Raw genomic sequence first — 20,527 nt, 5'->3', positions numbered from 1 at the left:
GTGTTTTCCTCAAGAACAGAACCTTGCCCCCATTCTATATGCTTTTCTTACAACCTGTATGAATATCATCATTGTAGATGAGCTGTCATTTCTCCTTTCCAAGAGGTTTCTCCTCTTCAATTCGAATCTTTATTAATTTTGATGGTATCCACAATTTTTCTTCTCCTGTGGAAACAAGAGCAAAACCCCTTCCCCAACGTAGCACATCTCCTGGCTTCCATTGAGAGGTCAGTACGTCTTTGAAATAAACAGGTTGGTTTAGTTCAGAAGTTTTTCCCATTATCCAATGCCTCTCTGCTGCTGTTGTTCCTTTCTCATTAGCATTAAGAAAATTCAAGGTTAATAAAGCATTATGCAATCTATTTCTGGGAGTATCTTTTGTCCCTTTCTGCTTGTTCAGCATATCCTTTATAGTACGATTTGATCTTTCTATAATTGCCTGACATGTAGGATTATTTGGTATACCTGTAATGTGTTTTATATTATAATAAGCAAAAAAGCATTTCATTTTCTTAGATACATATGTTGGACCATTGTCTGTCTTTATTTGTGTAGGTATACCCATGATGGCCATAACTTCCAATAAATGTGTGATTACCGAATCAGCCTTTTCTGAGCTCAGGGCAGTTGCCCATTGAAAACCTGAATACGTGTCTATGGTGTGGTGTACATATTTTAATTTACCAAATTCCATAAAGTAGAACACATCCGTCTGCCAGATTTCATTTCTTTGAGTACCCTTTGGGTTTCTCCCTGCAGGCAACGGTGTTTGATTATAGAAAGAACAAGTAGGACATCTCTTTATAATGTCCTTAGCTTGTTGCCATGTAATGGAAAACTCTTTCTTTAAGCCTTTACTATTAACGTGATGTTTTTTTTTTTTTTTATGAAATTCTGAGGCCCGCAGAATGCTTCGAATCAATAATTGGTCAATTTCAGTGTTACCTTGTGCTAGAGGGCCAGGCAGACCAGTACAGGACCGGATGTGTGTTATATACATTGGACAAAGCCTATTCCTAATTATGTCCTGTACCTGGATAAACAATGAAGTCAACTCTGTGTCATCTGGTATGAATTCAGTGGTTTCAATATGCAAGATGACACTTTCTGCATATTGTGAAGCTGTAACTACATTAAGAGGTTCTTTAAAATCCCTTAGCACCATAAGAATGGCATATAATTCTGCCTTCTGGACAGAATTATAAGGGCTTTGTTCCACCTTACTCAATTCTTCCAATTTATAACCTGCTTTCCCTGATTTATTTGTATCAGTATAAAATGTCCGGGCCCCAGTTTTTGGAGCATCACGTACAATTCTAGGAAGAATCCAAGAAGTTCTCTTTATGAGGTTAAGTCTATCACTTTTGGGATAGTTGCTGTTAATTTCTCCCAAAAAATTAGCACAAGCTCTTTGCCATGGTTCATTATCTTCCCATAACTTTCTTATTTCCTCAGTAGTAAAAGGCACTATAATTTCTGATGGGTCTATACCAGATAGTTGATGAAGTCTCAGTTTAACTTTTATAATTAATTCAGAGACATTTTCTACATAAGTTTTTAATTTTTTACTTGGTTTATGAGGTATAAATATCCATTCTAAAATAATATCTTCCCTTTGCATTAAAATCCCTGTAGGAGAAATTCTGGAAGGCAGTATGACTAGGATGGAACTAAGATTCGGGTTCACCCTATTCACATGTGCCTCCTGTAATTTTTCCTCAATCATTGTCAGTTCCTTTTCTGCTTCAACAGTCAATTTTCTGGGACTATTCAAATCCTTTTCTCCATCTAGGTTTTATTTAAGTGAACTATTAGATCAGGTGTTATCCCAACAGCTGGTCGTAGTCTGGAAATATCTCCTAACAATCTTTGGAAGTCATTAAGAGTCCGTAACCGGTTTCTCCTAATTTGTGCCTTTTGCGTTCGAATTTTCTCTAACCCTATTCTGTTACCTAGGTAATTAATAGAATCTCCTCTTTGAATCTTTTCAGGGGCAATTTGTAATCCCCACCTAGGCGAGACTTTCTTTACTTCTTCAAACATATTTTCCAAAGTATCTCTATTTGAATCAGATAATAAAATGTCATCCATGTAATGATAAATTATGGACTTGAGAAATTGCTTATGAATTATTTCCAATGGCTTATTAACAAAATATTGGCACAATTGAGCATCCCCTGTGGGAGGACAGTCCATTGATATCTCCTAGTAGGCTGAGAATTATTATAAGTTGGAACTGTGAAGGCAATTTTTCTCTATCCTTTTCTTGCAAAGTGAAAAAACAATCTTTCAAATCAATAACTATAAGAGGTCATCCTCTTGGTAATAGAGAAGGCAAAGGAATTCCAGATTGTAGCGGATCCATAGGTTGAATTACCTTGTTGACAGCTCTTAGATCTGTCACCATTTTCCATTTACCAGATTTCTTTTTTATAACAAACACAGGAGAATTCCAAGAGCTGGTTGATTCTTCAATATGGTTAGCATCTAGTTGTTCTTGTACCAGCTGTTCCAAAGCCTGTAATTTATCTTCATCTAGAGGCCACTGCTTGATCCATATTGGCTTCTCATTTAGCCATTTTAAAGGTACGGCTGTTGGTACTTCTAAAGGTTTGCTATTGGCTGTATGTTCTTGTACAGCCTGAATGGCTGGTGACCTTTTTCCATAATACCTCATTATATCCTTCCCAGAATTGTGAGTTCCTGGAACTACAGGAACGTTAATCTGGGTATTCCATTGCTGTAGCAGGTCACGGCCCCATAAATTTATTACAATATTTGCTATATATGGCCTTAGTCTTCCCATTTGCCCTTCAGGCCCTATGCATTCCACCCATCTTGTGCTTTGTTTTACACGAGGTAGGGTTCCAATTCCCAGGAACTGAACATCTACCTCTTGAAGAGGCCAATTCGGATGCCAAGATTCTGGAGTAATGATACTTACATCCGCACCTGTGTCTAATAAGCCTTCAATAAAAATGCCATTTATACAGACTCTTAGCTTTGGTCTTTGATCATTAATAGAAATCTGCCAAACTATACGTTTACTCTGTCCTACTGAATTTTTTGACTCATTCTCCACATGCAATTCATCATTTATACCAGTATTACTTTTTACGGCAGACATTGGAGTTTTTAATTTTCTTGGTGAGACACATTTTCCACTGTAACTGGGAATGACTGGGCCACTTTTGGCTTGGGGGCCTGCGAGAGACCCCTCAAGGAGTTTCCCAATGGTATTGGGTTGCCTTGTCTGTCTGTTGTTGACCTGCATTTGTTGGACCAATGTCGGCCTTTACCGCATCTCCTACATATACCTGAAGGCTGAGATCTCCTACTTTTGTCATTCCCAGAGGAGATATTATTCCTAGAATTTCTTTGCCTGCAATCCCATTTCAGATGTCCTAATGTACCACAATTAAAACACCTGGTAGTTTGATGTCTCCTCATAGCTTTGGAAATCACTTCTCCTTGCCAGGATTCATCATTATAGCTAAACGTCTCTACATTCATTATATGTTGTATCCATTCTTCCATTGGTGCTGATCTAGATCTTAAAGGCCCAGTTATCTTTTTACATTCAGTACTTGCATTTTCAAAAGCTAGAGATTCAAGAAGTATTTGTCTAGCTTTTGGGTCTGTTACCCCTATGTCCAGAGCCTTAATTAATCTTTGCACAAAGTCAGTAAAGGGTTCTCTCTGTACCTGCTTAACCCTGGTATATGATTCGACCCTTTTTGCTGGATCTTGTATTCTATTCAAAGCATTCAAGATTGCTTTGTGACATAAGGACAGCACTTCTTCGTCATAAAGAGCTTGGACCTGTGGATCAGCATATGCTCCTACACCAAGAATTTGATCTTGGGAAACCTCCACACCTTTTGCTTTTCCTTGCTGTTCCATATGTTTGGATTCTTCTCTGAAATACATTCCAAACATCAAGGAAGTTCCATCATCTAAAACTGCAGACACTAGCTGAGAGAAATCATGGGGGATAGTTCTAATATTAGAAGCCCAAGTCCTTATCATTTCCTTAACAAATGCAGAGTGCAAGCCATAATTAATGACAGCTTGCTTAATTTCTTTTAAATCATTTATTGCTATTGGTGTCCATCTAGCTTCTTTAACTCCCTTTGAGCCTTTAGAAGTTGACCCTTTGTCAGAATAAATTACAGGGTATGTCATTAGAACCCTGGGTAAGCCAGTTCTAACAGCTGGTGGTGGCACTGTATCCTGTCCTTGTGCCTTCTTACTCTGTTTACCAGCTCCAGTAATTTCTTCAATCATTTCTAATCTTTTTATCATTGTCTCCCTTAAATCCTGAATCTCCTGACCTACCCGTGTTTCTAGGAATTTCACTAAGGTGTCAGTTTTTTGGTTCCCATTCTGGAGATACATTCTCTCTGTTACCTCATCAAAACTTTGTGGTAACGTCTGAACGTCAAATTCAACAGCCTAAACCCTTTCAGGTAACTTCCTAGTACCCTTGGATATGGAGTCAATATTGTCTATCATAGTATCCACTTGTTCAGATAACCCCTGATTTTCAATAATTTTAATCCTTTCAACTAGTTGTTCATTATTAGTCCATAAATATCATATCTTCCTTAATGTTAAAATATTGAAAAGAAAACTGAAACCTAGTAACAAGTAAATTAATGTATCCCCATAGTAATATAAACCTTGCATGACATAATCCAGTGTATTAAGAAAGAAAACAGTAAAATTGGCGTTGGAAACAAAAACTGCCATATTACCTCCTGTCTAGTAGGCGACGCTGTTGCCAAGACATGACTAGAACCACTGCAAAGGTGATGGAAACAGGGTCCTGTTTCATTGTCCGCCTTAGTATTTGTTAAAAACTAGGAAATATAAGTTACTCAAGAAAGAAAATGTAATTAAATCAATTCCATACACGGAACCAGAAACCCAGAATCCAGGGGTAGAAAATAGCAACCTGGAAGCCGCATATGGCTTCACGTGACCGAGTCATTCTGATTCACGCCACTAAAGTGCCGCACTTAACAAGGGAAATTTAAAAACAACTCAGAAAAGAGCAAACCAGGCAGGCAGAGACTGTCCCGAGCCTGTGGAGCTTGGGAGGCATGGGATTTAATTGAACTGCTGGCTCTACACACAGGGCACAGGCCACAGCTGAGGGAGGGCTCGTGACTAGCCGAGCTGGCGGCAAGTAGTTGAGTGGGGGGAAAGGGAGGGTTCTGCAACCAAACGTGGGGCGTTGGGCGCCAGATGAAGGCGTAAGCCACAAACAATCCCACACCAGTTTGAAATTATGATTATTAGAATGGTTATTTATTCAAAGGGGAAAAAACTTACAGATTACTGTCCCAGACAACAGACCCTCTGCACAAACAGGAAAGGAGTCTAGGAGCTGGAAGTGGAGCGGGAAGCCAGAGAGAGAGTGGAGGACAGCCGCTGCTTTTTTAATGAGAGAGACCACGCCCCAATGGGCTGGTATCTCAGCGGCGATTGGCTGAAGGAGCGGAAGGAGCTCCTGCAGCATCTGGGTATCTTTTTTTTTAATTTTTTCTTTTGGTTTTTCGAGACAGGTTTCTTTGTGTAACAGCCCTAGCTCTCCTGGAACTCACTTTGTGGCCACACTGGTCTTAAGCTCAAAGATATCCATCTACCTCTGCCTTCCAAGTGCTGTGCCACTACTGCACAGTATGGGTATCCCTTCAAGTGTAGTTCCAGAAAGGTTAAATTGAGGAGGGAAAATAAACCTTAGGGTTGAGGGACACCATCCCAAGAACTGGGTATAGGCTGAATATAAAGGGAAAAATGGGGTCTTTCTTCTACCTGCCTTCAGGTGCTGCATGGCATAGTGCTCAATCCTCTTGCTGCCACACCTTCCTTCCTTACCTCATGGACTCTGCCCTCAAGCTCGGAACCAGGATAGACCCCACCTCTTACGTTGCATTAGTCAGGTATATGTCGGCATCCACCCATGTCATGTCATTCAGCTCTACATGAAATTCCTTCCTGAAGCAATTGAAGACAATAGGTGTTTTTGTTTTGTTTTGCTAGCTTTCCTCATTTCTCTGGAGTCTTGTATTCTAAGATCAGGGTGTCAAGGAGTTGGTCATCTTGATGGTGACTTCTTGCTCCTCATTATGTCTGTGATCTCCTTTATGTGTTGTAGTACAAAATAATGGTTTTCTTTATGACATTTAAAGCACATATATCAATGAGAAGTCCAAGTCCAGACTCGTGACTCAAAATATCTCCCTCCATCTCTCTATATGTTTCTGCTCTCCCTCACTTTCTCTCACCTATCCCTTCCTCTCTCTGTTCTTTTAATTCCTCCCAAACAAGCCTATTTCTAGCTCATAGATTTCATTTTCCACCCGGAATTACTATTTTTTCACATCAAAGAGAAGACTTGGATCTCAGTTTAAATGATTAGTGTTTTCTTTTACATGCTCACCTGAACCAAGAAATCTGATTTTCTCTTTTAAAATGTCTTCTCTAGAACTCTGCAGGGGTAAAATTTTTGTTTGAGACATATTTTGTGTTATTTTGTCTTTTTTTTCCTGTTTCTTCCTAAAAGCAAATGGTTACTCTTTAGCCCAGGTTATCCTTGAATTTTTTAGTTTTTTATCTCAGCCTTCCAAGAGCAAGCATTTAAGATAAAATTAAAATTTAAAAATTAAACTGCCCTATACTGTTTAATTCTGTTACTAGAAATTAACCTGATATTTTTTAGTTTCCACTTTCTATTCTATTTTAGTACCCATTTTCTCTTACTAGATTGTAATATTTTGGAAACAGAATTTGGTTTACCTTTAAAAGAACTGTTTACTTTTAGTATGAACCCTGGCACCACATTCATCTGAGATCTGTTGAATGCAAATGATGATAGATGCTTTCACCTTACATTTTCTTGGTTTAGTGACTCATTATCCTAACGCAGAAATGCATTTCATCTTACTGGTGATAGGTGTTCCTTGTTGCTCCTCTGATAATCTGAAAGTACCAGCAAGCAAAAGCAAGGGCCTGAGTGACAGGAGCAGACGCCTGAGTGACAGGCTTATGGCTTTGTGGCTCCATCCTGAGGATAATTAACTCTTCTAGACCAGCTGTGACCCCTGCTGGGAGTCAGTCTGTGCCCAACATGATGAGAGAATTGGTCCCAAATGAAGCTGCTACACATGCGTCTCTACAGTGCGAAGTGATTTTAATGAACCTAAGGGCTGCCAAACACAAAAACCAATGCAGAATATGGGGGCCAGGTGGTCCCCCAGAGACTCTTGCAAGTGATTGGAGAATTTTAGAAAGCATGTCCAGGGTCCAGATTGTGAGAAGCAGACAGCAGTGAGCCACACCCCTTCCCCAACTCCTTCCACTGTTCCTCATGGATTGCTGGATATTTCTCCATGTCTGAATTTCCGGAAACAGAAACTTTGCCTCTAGGTTTTAATCTTTTTTTCTCACCTTTTAAAATGCAAATACTTTAGGGAAGGGAACAGCTGGTCAGTCATTTTGATCTTAATGTAATGAGTTTATTAGAACCAGCCTGCAGAGGGAATTCTGACACCGTACAGAAGATCCCACAAACAAGGCTCTCTTTTGAAGCTTGCCAGGGCTGGATAATTTCCCCACAGGAGTATTTCCCAGACTCATGGCAGTGTGATGACTCTCACACTTGCAGATGGGAGGCAGAGTGCAGAAAGCGAGTAACAGGATCACAGTAGAAACTGTCAGTGCGGGTCGAGCTGCAGCATAGACAGGTAAAGCAACCACAAAATCTTTTATATTTCACATTATGAATAGCCAAACAGAGCAGGGGATTCTTGTTGAAGTCCTCTTATTTTATTATATGAAGTCCTGTGGTTTAGATATTAGGATAACAGCTGCAACTGAAATTAAGCTAGATAATGTTTAATACAGCACAACAAGACTAAAACTAGTTGGCCTGGAGTGGGGTGGCCACTCAGGAAAATGACATTTGTGTTGAGATCCATGACCATTTCTACCAACAAGACTTCTATGCAGAGGTAAGAAAAGTCCAGGAGTTAAGGGGAATTGCAGGGCGACCACATTGCCCACAACATTGAGGGTAGGATTTTTACATTTGTGTCTTCTGTTAGACATTTCTCACAGATATCAACTGCAAATGAATATTAGGTAAAATATCAATAGAAAATTATATTCATCTCAAGTCTCAGCTTTGGAAATTCTCAAATAGTTGTAGTTATATGAATGACTTTTTTGATATGTACATTAAATTTTTGCTTGCCCAAAGAGTTAATTCTGTATTCAGATGAATCTTGGGAAAAATATCCAGGGTTGTAGCTGAGGTCACAGATCTGATATATGACTAATGACTCCAGAAACACAGAAGAATGGAAAACTTTGCTCAATTGGTGAAAATAGTATAGCATTGTTTTTTGGAGGGTAAAAACTATTAATATGAAAATTAATATGATTCAAAACTAAATGTTCTCTGTTTCTTTCAAAATCCCGTTTCCTTAATAATGGACCAGTAAAGTGTTCATTCTCTCGTTCCTGTACTTTCTGAAAGGAACACACGACGAATGGGCTCTGAATCTCTATGTAGCTGGTCTTGTTCCCAATGGGAACAAGATGGGGCGTCACCACTGAACTGGTTGAGATACTTGAACTTATAGAGACAGAGATGGGATAGCAATGTGAAAACACCTTCATCATTGACCTAACCAGTTGACGGATGGCTGTTGAAGACTTCAGCATCACTTCCCATTTCCTAAGAGGGAAGAGGGAACTCACAGTGAAATCCCAAATGCTATTTGTTTGATGAAGCTTTCTGTCTTAGTAAAAATATTGAGGTTCAAAGTATGGTGGCTTTTGCATGGGAAATGATCCTGTTATTGTAGGTTTTTGTTAAGATATGGAAACTATCCTGGGGTTAAATCGACAATTTTCTCTATCTACCTATCTAATAGGAAGGGTAGAGGAACGTCAGAACAGGCTGAGTCTCACAGAATTGGGTTTTCTTAAAAGTATTTTGAGGATATCAAAACATTGGTTCCTCATCTTCGACTTTGTGGTAATCACTAATCATCTTACAGTAGAGCCCAGAGATTGGAGGACTCAACAATCATGCACAGAATGAGCAGTAAGATCCATGTTAGACAGTCATTCTTTTTGTGGATTGCTGACACTATGTTTTGAATACCATGTGATGTAAGACATAGAAACCAGACTAGAGTCTCTCCTCCTTCAAATCTACAGTTCACTATTCCTCCTATCAGGCATAATGCATTCTGAGTTGCCAGTATCATCAGGAATCGACAAATTAAGTAAAAACTCTCAGCCAGTGCCATGCCCTAAATAGTTAAAATCTTTCTCTTCTAACAGTAAGACATCCACAGAGTGAAGGGATATAGGGTTTAAAATATTAGGTTAAGAAAGTGCGAAGTAGAGACCTAATAGGATTGTGAAAAAAAATAAAATAAAATTAATGATGCAGCCAGTGAAAGTTCAAAAGCAATAGAACTCATGTAAACAGGTATGGTGGCCCTGCCTGTGTTTGGGGGCTTGTGTGGATTGACTGATGTTTCTCACAACACAGCTCTGCTCAGAAGTCTACTCTCAAGCAGACTTCTAGGTTGCCTTGATAAGAACTTGACCTCTCTGGAACGTCAAGGGTAATTGGCCCGAGTATGATCCCAAGGCCTTTACCTAAAAGAGAGAGTCCTCAATCCTTATTTCAAAAGTCATGGGTGTCAGATAAAAATGGGAAAACTGGAAATGCTTTAGCTCAGGCCTATAAAATAGCCAGTAATACTTTAATGTTGTAAAATGACCTGTCCTATCTCAAGTCAACCATCCTATGAAAAGAAATAACCTATTTCATATATTATGGCAACTCTGTTTATCTGCTGCAGTCCCCCAGTTATTTGGGAGAGCCATACCCTTGTTATTGTCTTAACTCATAGAAAATATCACTAGTTTAGGGGACTGGAGTTCCCATTTATTCCATTTGTATCACAGTATGAACTCTTCACAATGTCACTGTGTGAACCGATTGGGTTTGTCTGTTGCAGAGAACTCACATCCTGGTGAAATGATGGTGCTTTGTTATCGGGAACCACTTTGGGCTTTGACACGTTAACATGACAGTTGTCTTGCAGATAGCTGAGAGCATGGTCTCCAATGCAAGGAAGAACCCACTATGCTAAGTTACTTTATTAAAAAGAAACCGACCATTCTTTTCCTGATGAAGAAGAGAAAGGAAATATCAACTTAATTATAAACACAAGAGCTGAGCAAGAAATAGCTGGGTAGTTTCTGGAGGTCTGTCGGTCTCTATTGAACAGTGTAATGGTGCCATTCTGGCTTCAGACCACACAGCTGGACTATGTCACCTGCCATTCTAAGCCCACTGCACACATCCAACAGCAGAGCTGAAATCTAATGATGATGCTCACTGTGTTCCCAAGTATAGCAGGCAGGGACCAATCACACTAACAATGGTCCCTGGCTTCACAGCAGGTTTTCTTTTATCATTGCAGGGAGACCTAGTTTTCATTCCACCCTAGACCTAGTTGATGAAGGTTTCCTTGTTCTCGGTTCCAGTTCACCACTGTCTCGTAAAACAGCAAATGATAATCCAAAATTCTCGTCCTTAGGAGGGCCAAGGTTAAAGTCCAAGAGACAATACATAAGGCCCTCAAAACAGAGATAACACTATGAAAGAACTAATATGTGTGTGATTAGTGTTTGGGATGTCATAAGAAAATCCTACAGACTGTTTGCTCATATACAGACACTAAGATGTTATAGTGTTGGAAGCTCTAGTCTAAGGTCAAGGCTCCAGCTGGATTTATTTCTGTGGAAACTCTTTTCTGGTTATATATGGTTGTGCTTCTGCTCTGTTTTTATATTTTTTTATATTGCCATCCTCTTTTAAAGTTGAAAATAGACTGTTTTCTTGTACAACACATTTCAACCAGTTTACCCTCTCTCTATTCCTTCGAGTTCCTTTCCACAACTCCCTCTTTCCCCAGAAAAATACAGATATTCAAATGAAGACAGCCAAACAGGAAAAAAAAAACAATCAAAATACAATAAGACAAGTTGAAAACCCTCATAGTAGGGCATGACAAAGCAATCCAATAGGATGAAAAGAGTCTCAAGAATAGGCAAAAGAGTCAAAGATACACATGTTCCCATGGTTAGGAGTCTGATAAAAAGACCAAGTCATAAAATATTTGCAGAGGACCCGATCTATACTCAGACAGGCCCAGTGCTTGCTGCTTCAGTCTCTGTGAGTCCGTATGATCTCTCTTTAGTTGACAGTGTGGGAAAAATCAATGAAATGATTCCTAATGATATTCTGCTATGCTCATAGACTGGAGTCTTATCGAATCATACGCAATCATGTATTGGAGCTTTAGGGTGATGCTATGGTGAGGAGACCAGTGAGCCAAGGAGGCAATGAGAGGTCTGTCTGGATATATGATGGAATATGATGCTGTCACAGCTTGTTGAATGACTCCCCTCCTCATCTTTCTTACAGAAAACATAAAGAATGACTCCTGGAATCTGTCTCTTGGTTTTCAGTTACATGGTTGCAGACAGAAACCTAACAGATACTCAGAAGTAGCTGATCAGGAGGTTGGTTTAACAAATGCTGGTAAGAGCCTTTGTGGTGTATATCCTCAATGATCTTTCAGGGGCATCAGTAACCAAATAAGAATATAATGAACACTGGCAAACAGAAGGGCTTATGATCACTAGGATTACATCAAGCAGCACAAAGTCAAAACTGACTGATGACTTTTGATAATTATGGGACTTTTCAAAATTCCACATATTGCTTTTCTTTACTATGACTAGGCCCTCTATTTATAAGTAACTTGTCATATTTGTTTTCATCTTGGAATATAGTTTGGAAGATCCACTGATTATTTCAATCTCTGCCCCTATGTGTTCTTTGTCAATGTGAGACCAAGACCAATAAGTTTTAAAGTTTGATAAATGCTAACATGCTACATTTGTAATTATATAGCTTGTCTGTGACATACTTGAAACAATTATGTAACATATTTGTGCCTGTTATATGGAAAAGTAACAATTTCTCATTTCTCTTCCTGGTAGACACTCAAGTTGTTTCTAATTATTTGAAATTAATGAAAATACTGTGGGAAAAAAAGAAAAGAAAAGTCATCCTTACAGCACATTGTTTGTAAATTATTTATCCTGTTTTTATAAAAACTGAAATAGACATCACATAATCAGTCAGCCAAAGTGACTAAAACTCAGACATATTTTTTAAACTCACCTATCAAATTTTGGTTTCGGTTATAACTCCCAGTTCCCCATCCATGCAACACCCAAGCAAATTAACAATGAAGAAATGGAAGAGATCAAATCCTTTGAATCTGAAAGAGTTCAAGAGTTGGGGAGTATCTGCATTTCTCAGTTTCCCATTCTTCAGAGCAGGGATTTGAACTCAAATGTTCAGACACTCGGGTCAGAATTCTTAAGATTATGACAATGTTCACTTTTGAAATCTGATGCTTGCATGCATTGTTAGCATTGCCACTGGCATCCACCCACGGCATTTCAATCACATACTCTATGCCAGAAGAGGTAGAACACTTAAACATATCAGGAGTATGCTGGATTTGGAAGAAAGGAAAGATGTACCACCACGTTAGACATATTAGGAACTTTCCTTGCTGTGAATAAGTACTTGACAAAAGCAACAAGAGGGAGGAAGGATTCCTTTTAGTTCCCAGTTTGAAGGTAGAGTCTATGGTAAGGAGTCATGGGGTTGGGGAAGCTCTGGGCATGCTATGGAGATTCCTCACATCTCAGCCCAAGAGGATAGAGAGAGGAGAGCAGGACGTAAGGCAGTATTGTACTTCTCAAGGCACTACACAGTAAACCATAGGTTTTGTTTGTCCCTGAGAATCACTATCATATATATGCAAGGTAGATGCCCAGGAGCAGTTGACATGAGAAATGAGCAATGTTTGGGTACTACCTGTTCCATGACAGCACAAAGTGCTTGTGAAACAGTAAGAGTCGGCACTAGCTATTACAAGTGTTAAGGCAGAGGCTGGAGATGTCCACACTTAAGAGTCCAGCGTCCCTCTCTCTGTTGACAGCCAAGGGTACCCACAACCCACTACTTGCTTAATAATTCACTAATGTATCATTGAGTTCAGGAATTGTTACACTTATAATTACAATGTTATTCTAAAGGACTCAAGAGAGCATTAAGGGAGCAAAGAAATACCATCACCACCCTGACCAAGGAGACATTCAAGGGTGTTTATGAAACAGATGTGCCTGACTGAGTTCTTGACCCTGTAATTGCTCTCAGGTCAGATTCTCACTAGAGGTCGAAGCCACTCCCATCCAGGGCTCCTTAATGAAATGCTGGTTTCTCTGGTAACCAGATCCCATCCAAAGTATATTCTTCGGTACTTCTCAAGGTTAAACACAATACCTATGCTATTTTTAAAAGTGAAATATTCCTCAAAGACTCATGTACTGGAACACTTGGCTGCCTGCTGTTTGGAGGAATTATAGAACGTTTAGGAGGAAGTGGGTTGCAGAAGGGAGGCAGTTACTTCTATAGCCCAACCATAAATCTTGCCCCATTCTCTGTCTGTTTTTTTTTCCTGCTAACAATGATGTTTGTCTGCATGTGTTATTGAAGAATCCAAAGAATTTAGAGACTTATTCCCAGCATCAACAAAAGTCCATTATCTTAACTATATACTAAAGAAGAGAAAGAGAACAGAATCTTGAACATGTATTCCAAAATCTACTTCTCTGTCAGTTGTATTAAAAGAAAGCAAACCTGCACATATTACTAGAGTGAATTTTCTTCAACCACATCACAAGGACTTGAATTTGTAAATTAAGCCATCTTTTGCATTGCAGTCAACATACTGGAGTAACACCCCTTTGTTTGTGTCTATTATATTTTCACATATAATATGTGTTTTGCTGGATTTTCAGAGATACTAAGATGTTGGTGGGCTGAGGAAGGTACAAGAAACCCTGGATGCTCAGTTGTTTGTCTAAAGTGAAGAAGAAACTTAAAGCAAACGGCAATATGCTGGATTAAATCCTTGGGGTTTGTTTTCCTAAAGGTTTCAGTTTGTGTCCCTGCTGTACGATTTAAGGTCAAGCAACTTCTTCGATATTTCAGTCCCTCATCTTTAAAGTGGGGTTCAATAATGGCCTCCACCCTTCTGCAGATGGACAAGATGCCTTGTGAAACACATAGAATGTTCTTTATGGAGTGGGCCAGATAGCAGCCTCTCATATTCTGGGAACTAGTTTGATATCCATGGTTCAGAACCCATCCAGAAACTGAGAGCAAACTTTTTGCACTATCATTGAAATGAAAGAAAATTATTTTGTTGTTATTCTTAAGGAATTACTATGCTGAAAGGTTCTGTTTGCCTTAATTCTTAGCAGAGAGGCAGGGGAATGTTCAGAGCTTCCTTGCTTGAACACTGTTACTCAACCCTGAGACAATGTGTCAAAGCAGGGTATCTGGAAAGCCCTGTCTTTTTTAGATTTGTTTTTACAGAAGTGAAATCTCATGAATGAGACAACTCAAAACGAAACAGCTGTGCATGAATTTTTCATTTTGGAAACTTTAGAATGTCTCAATTTTCAGTTTATGATTCTGCTTTGTAGCTGCTCACCATCGTCAAGCGACACAGTGTTGTCTTTTTCTTTCTGTGGGAGAGGTGGCACTTTCTCCGTACTTGGAAGATTGGGGAATCAGCCACCCAGCCAAGAGTTCATGTGTTGTTTAAGAACCATATAAACTCTTCTGCTGTGACCTATCAGCCATCCAACCTTTCATCTTAAAATCGCTTAACCTTTTGTCTCTGTGAATGTGTTTTCATTGAGCTTTAAAAATGTCTCTGGGAATGTATTTGGCCTCAATCCAGAACAGGAGGATTCTTTCCAGCCATTTCAAAATGGGTCAGAAACTTTTGAGGAGGAAGGTTCTGTCAAGACACTACAACTATTTTAAATGAAAGACAAGGAAGAAAGCTAAGATATATATTTTTAATTGAAGATTGGGAAGTAAAATGTAATAATTTCATGCAGAAAGCGATAATTATGTAGCACCAAAAGAAAGTAAAGATATAAAAATTAAGGGAAGAAAGGTATTGTGACAAGACAGTATAGTCAAATGTTAGAAACATATTTGTAACATATATTATCCAAATCACAATGGCCAAAATTACAGACTCATGTATGAAATAATCCCAGTAAAAAAAATATAAGACTAAGAGAAAGAATGGGAAAAATATGAGCTCTCAAATGTAACATAAATGGCTTTTCATGCAAATTACTTCAAAGAGGCAAATATAAATTAGAACCAGTTCCAGAGACCAGCTCAATCTATTGCACCAGCAGAGTCAAAAATGAAGTCAAACTTCACAACATGTTGTATTCGAAAGTATAGGCAACATGCACAATGTTTGTGAGAATATGAATTGGTACAACCTTTGTGGAAAGAAATTTGTCAATAACTATCAAAATTGCAAGTATGTTTTTATTTGATTCAGCAAGTCTATTGCCCAGTATACATACACCCTATGGATATTTTAAAAAAAATAACTGTAGATGAACTTTTTAAACTTTTTATTGAGCTCTACATTTTTCTCTGCTCCCCTTTTGGCTGCCAGCTCACAAAAAATGACACAGAGACTTAGCTTAGGCTTGTTCCTAACTAGTCCTTAAAACATAATCCATAACTTTTAATCTATGTTCTTTTTCCTGGTTCAATTAACTTTTCTCTGAACTCTCCACACTACTTCCTCTCCATCTGCCTGGCGACTCTGCCTTCTTTTCCCAGAGTTCTCTCTCTACCTGAAAATCCTGCCCAACTCTCCGGCTTAGATGTTCAACTTTTTGGTTGTTCAGCTTTTTATTATACCAATCACAGCAATACCTCTTTACAGTGTATAAATATTCCACAACGAATAACTATCTAAAACTTGCTTCTATAGTAAAATATGGCAACAACCTTGATGAAAATAAAAAGGAAGAGAAATATAAATATATATTAGAGCTATACAGGGGAATATCACATAGCAAAATGGGGACAAAGAGAAAGATTTCCTTCTTGATTGTTATAAGTCTAGGGGTCTTTCAGAGATTCACCAGTCTGACTATGAATACATTTTATTAAGTACTGGTCAGGGCCATGGCTAGGTCCATATCTGAAAGTCAAGCTCAGAGTACGGCATAAAAACTAGTCGGGGGCTTATAAAGGCAAAACTCACAAGGCTACATATTTACTGCCTTGTGCAATTGCAGGTAAGCACACACCCTGCTGTATTTCCTGCCTATGTGTAATCAAGCACACATCATGTGTGCTCACACTGGTCCACTAAGTTTGTTTATAGAAGCACAAACAGGTGATCTGTTGTTATCTTACATGAATAAAAGCTCCCAGCACTCCAGGAAGTTATTTGTCTTTGGGCAAGTGGGACTGCCAGGTTAGAGCTGTTTTTGTTTTGTATAGCTCTTAAGCACAGCAACTGAAACTTAGAGCATAATATTACCTATCACAGTTGGAATTTTCTCTAACAAATTCCTTTGAATCAGGGATGGTAGGTGAGCATAGATTCCTTACCTTAGTCCATTCTCTTAGTGTGACAAGCAGAGAAGAGACCACGGGATGTATATTTTATTCAACTTGTTTGAACACACTGACCCATCTTTCAAAAACTGCTCTGGCAGTGAAATTATGTTTGTTTGTTTGTTTGGGGGTAATGGAAAAAGAGTTAATGTTTTGCTTGAATTCACATGAGATTATCTTACCTCTATCTGTTATCTTTCTATTGAAAAAAATTTTATCTTTTATTTATAGTGTAAAATTCAATTAAAATTAAAGATGGTACCCAAAAGATATCTACAGTCCCTGTGCATTTGAAAAGCATTTGACATGTTTTGACCAATGACGATCCTGAGGAATAGAAGGCAGCTACAGACATAGGTAGCTGAATGAAGGAACAACAGAAATCAGCCTTGCCAGAGAGTGCTCAGAAAGTTAAAAACAGAAAATTATTTATCCAACCGTTGTCTTATTAAAATTAAGATAGTCACAACTATACCAGATACAGCCCTACCTACCCTGGATAGAACAAGTTATCGCTTATATTCTCCAAGGAACAAGGTACTGGAATGAGTGGTGGCTAGACTTTGGAAGTCAGGTGTTAATTAACTACCTATCAAGTTGGCCTGTTTTGCTCATCTTGGATCTTAAGTTGGACATATTAATATGAAGATATTCATAGAATGAATAAAGCAAGATGAGTTTCACCTATAGGGATACTGTGCTAAAATTCTCTGGAAAGGTTTTTCATTTATCTTCCTTTAACCTCTTTGTGATTTATTGGTTCTCTGCTTCCGCTGCCTTCTCAGATTTGGAAAAAGTATATGAATACCAACACTCACAGGCAATAGCTCCTTCCACTGATTGATAGGGTTTGGAAAATCATATGTTTATGCTTCTGCCCAAGCAATGGTAGTGCAGAAATAAGAATGGCGTTGTTTCCTCCTTCTATAATCTTCTTCTCCAAGACACCATATTTAGATGAACTAGCCAGCTTAAACCTATCACTTCACTGACCATATTTTTAAAAAAAAGAACAGTTAAATATTTTCTCATTTTTTTATCATCATGATTAATGATGTTTAGGTGATTGGATACTGTTTAGGACAATATCTTATATACTCAATTGAATGGCAAAATATGTGGTGGTGGGATCGTTGCTTGTGGCACCATGGGTATAAGGACAGACTTTTTAAGAAGTTGCTTTTGCTTAGGGAAGTAAGCAGTGCTGGCATTTGTGTAAGTAGTGAAGCATGTGAGATGTCAGGAAGTCATGAAAATGCAGCTCTCTCAGCTGAAAGTTACCCGGAGATGGTGATAGACTCCACTGAAATGGTGACAAGAAAATATCTTGCAGCTGTTCTACTTTTTTTTTCATTTTCAGAGGGTTTGGAATGATGTATTTGTTGCTTTTCTTGTAACTGAGAGAAAATAGTTAAATGATTATACCTGATTTAATTAAGGTTATTGTTTGCCTCACAGTTTCAGGAGCCAGAACTTCTTACACCTTCAGTGATTAAGAAAAGCTTCTGAGACAGGTGGTGGTGGCAAACGCCTTTATTCCCAGCACCCGGGAGGCAGAGGCAGCAGAGGCAGGCAGATTTCTCTGAGTTCGAGGCCATCCTGGTCTACAAGAGTTAGTTCTAGGACAATAGAGAAACCCTGTCTTGAAAGGCCAAAAAAAAAAAAAAAAGAAAGAAAGAAAGAAAAAGAAAGAAAGAAGAGAAAGGAAAAGAAAGGAAAGAAAGAAAAATAAAAAGAAAGGAAAAAAAAAGCTTCTGTCTGGAATGAGACTGGGCTAAAAGTATCAACGAGCTACTTTCATTAATCCAAATAGTCTAGCCATGTTCTCTACTCTATAGCTTATACAGTCTCCCACCACATCACTACTAGGTGGGTACAGATTGTTAAATTACAATAGACTACGGTTTAAAACTATCGTTAAATACAATGCGCAATCTCATTCAAGTTTTGCCAAAATCTCATTCCGAGGCTATGACTGAGACACATATCTTCACTGAAAAATTCTCTAAGGAATTTTTTATGGGAAGTGATCATGAAAGGTACAAAACCAGACAGAAACAAAAGTTTCCTTCTCCACAGCCACAGAGATGTAATCTGTATGAGAAACTGATCCTCAATGGTTTTCCAAACAGGGCTAAGCGGCCAGACATTCACATCTTTTAGTAATTTTCTGTCGTTCTAGACAGTGAAGGACAACTCTCCTGTAGGAGAATGTGTGATGGTGAATCCTCACTCTCAATTTGAAAAGATTTTTTAATTGCTGGAGATTGGAGATTGACCTGAGCACGGCTATGGGGCTGTTTCTAGAAACATTTCAGTGAAGAAAGAAATTCGGCCCTGAATGTGGACACCGTCATCCCATAGGCTGGGTTCTGAAATGAATAAAAAGACAAAAGGGAGAAAGCCAGTTGAGCAGATGGTTCACCCACATGTGGAAAGCTAGGAGCTGCAGTGGCTATCATTCATTCCTCATCACAACAGAGAGAACCTTCAAACCTTTCTTTGGTGTACTTTCTGGGAGCTATTTGCTCCACAACAGTGATGAGCAATGTAACAAATATAGATTATACAATTTTTTTAAAAGCATCTTTCTTTTACCAGAGGCATAATTTTTAAAGTGACTCATCTGAATACTGTCTGTGCTTGAAGAAATGAAGTGCTGGGTCCTCCTGGCCTACAATTCTCAGCTCCCACAAACCACATTACAAATGACCAGGTTAAAGATGTGATCACCCTAACAAAGCGCTGGCTATATAAAAACTGAGTGTGTGCAAGCCCACCTTTCTTAAGAATAATATCAGCAGTATGCATTCTTCCCAGAAAAGGAATCCATGAGGAAATCATGAGTTATTCTAAAAATCATTTCCAGGATTTCTCTGGAATCTGGCATTAAACTATGTTCCTGGCACGGGTCTTCACATCTTCAAACACACACCTGAGAACTTAAATAGCTCACAGCCGGAACTGCTGGCAATCTTACCTGTGATAACAAAATGGAAAGGTTCATGCCAAGAAATACTTTAAATGACATAAGGTGTGACAGATGAGGCCTTTCTCAAAGAGAAAGAAAGAAAAACCCAAGGGCAAGTGAATCCACCCTGACCTGAGGGCAACATACAAACTGCCACAATACAGACTTTCCCAGTCTGCAGAACCAGACTCAGCCTGACCATGGGGTGGTGGAGGAAGTCACTGCCTGCTCAGTAGGAGTTGGAGCAGCTTGCAAGGCCTGAGGTTTCCCATACTTTCTCCTGCATGTAATCATTTATTTTCTGAAACTCAACCATGCCCTACTTATGGTTCCAAATGCCATTGGAAATGCAGCTTCTTCCATAATTACTAGCCTTAAAAGGGCAAAAGAAAAAAAATACTTTACTGACTGCTGTTCAAGCAACTGATCTCATGAACTACTTTAAATCCTGGTTTAGTTGCATTGGGGAGAATGGGTATCTAACCACTTTTGCATGTATAATGTAATAAAAGTTTTGGGTTATGTAATCTTTATGCCTTGCTCAGTGCATCAGTCCATATTCTGTTTACTATTGAACAAAAACAGATTTTAGAAGAATAAGTTTATTTGACTGATGGTTACAGAGGGGAAGAGTACATCATGACAGAGAGTCAAGGCAACAATAGAGCAAGGATGACAGTGTGGCCGGAATATGAGAACTCAGGTCACCAAATACATGAATGAAACAGAGAGCAAACAGGAAGTGAATCAAGACTATAAACACTCAAATCCTATTCCAAGTGACAAACATCCTTCAGGAAGGTTCTACCTCCTATATGTGATACAACTTCTCCAAAAATTCAATCAGTTGAAACTATCACATGCTTAAATATCATTTAAGTTAATGGAGATTCTCATTGAAACCACTATATTGAGAA

This window comes from Myodes glareolus, chromosome 13 (assembly GCF_982192425.1).
Source record: "Myodes glareolus chromosome 13, mMyoGla1.1, whole genome shotgun sequence".
NCBI classification, from domain to species: domain Eukaryota; kingdom Metazoa; phylum Chordata; class Mammalia; order Rodentia; family Cricetidae; genus Myodes; species Myodes glareolus.
This window is presented reverse-complemented; position numbering follows the sequence as displayed.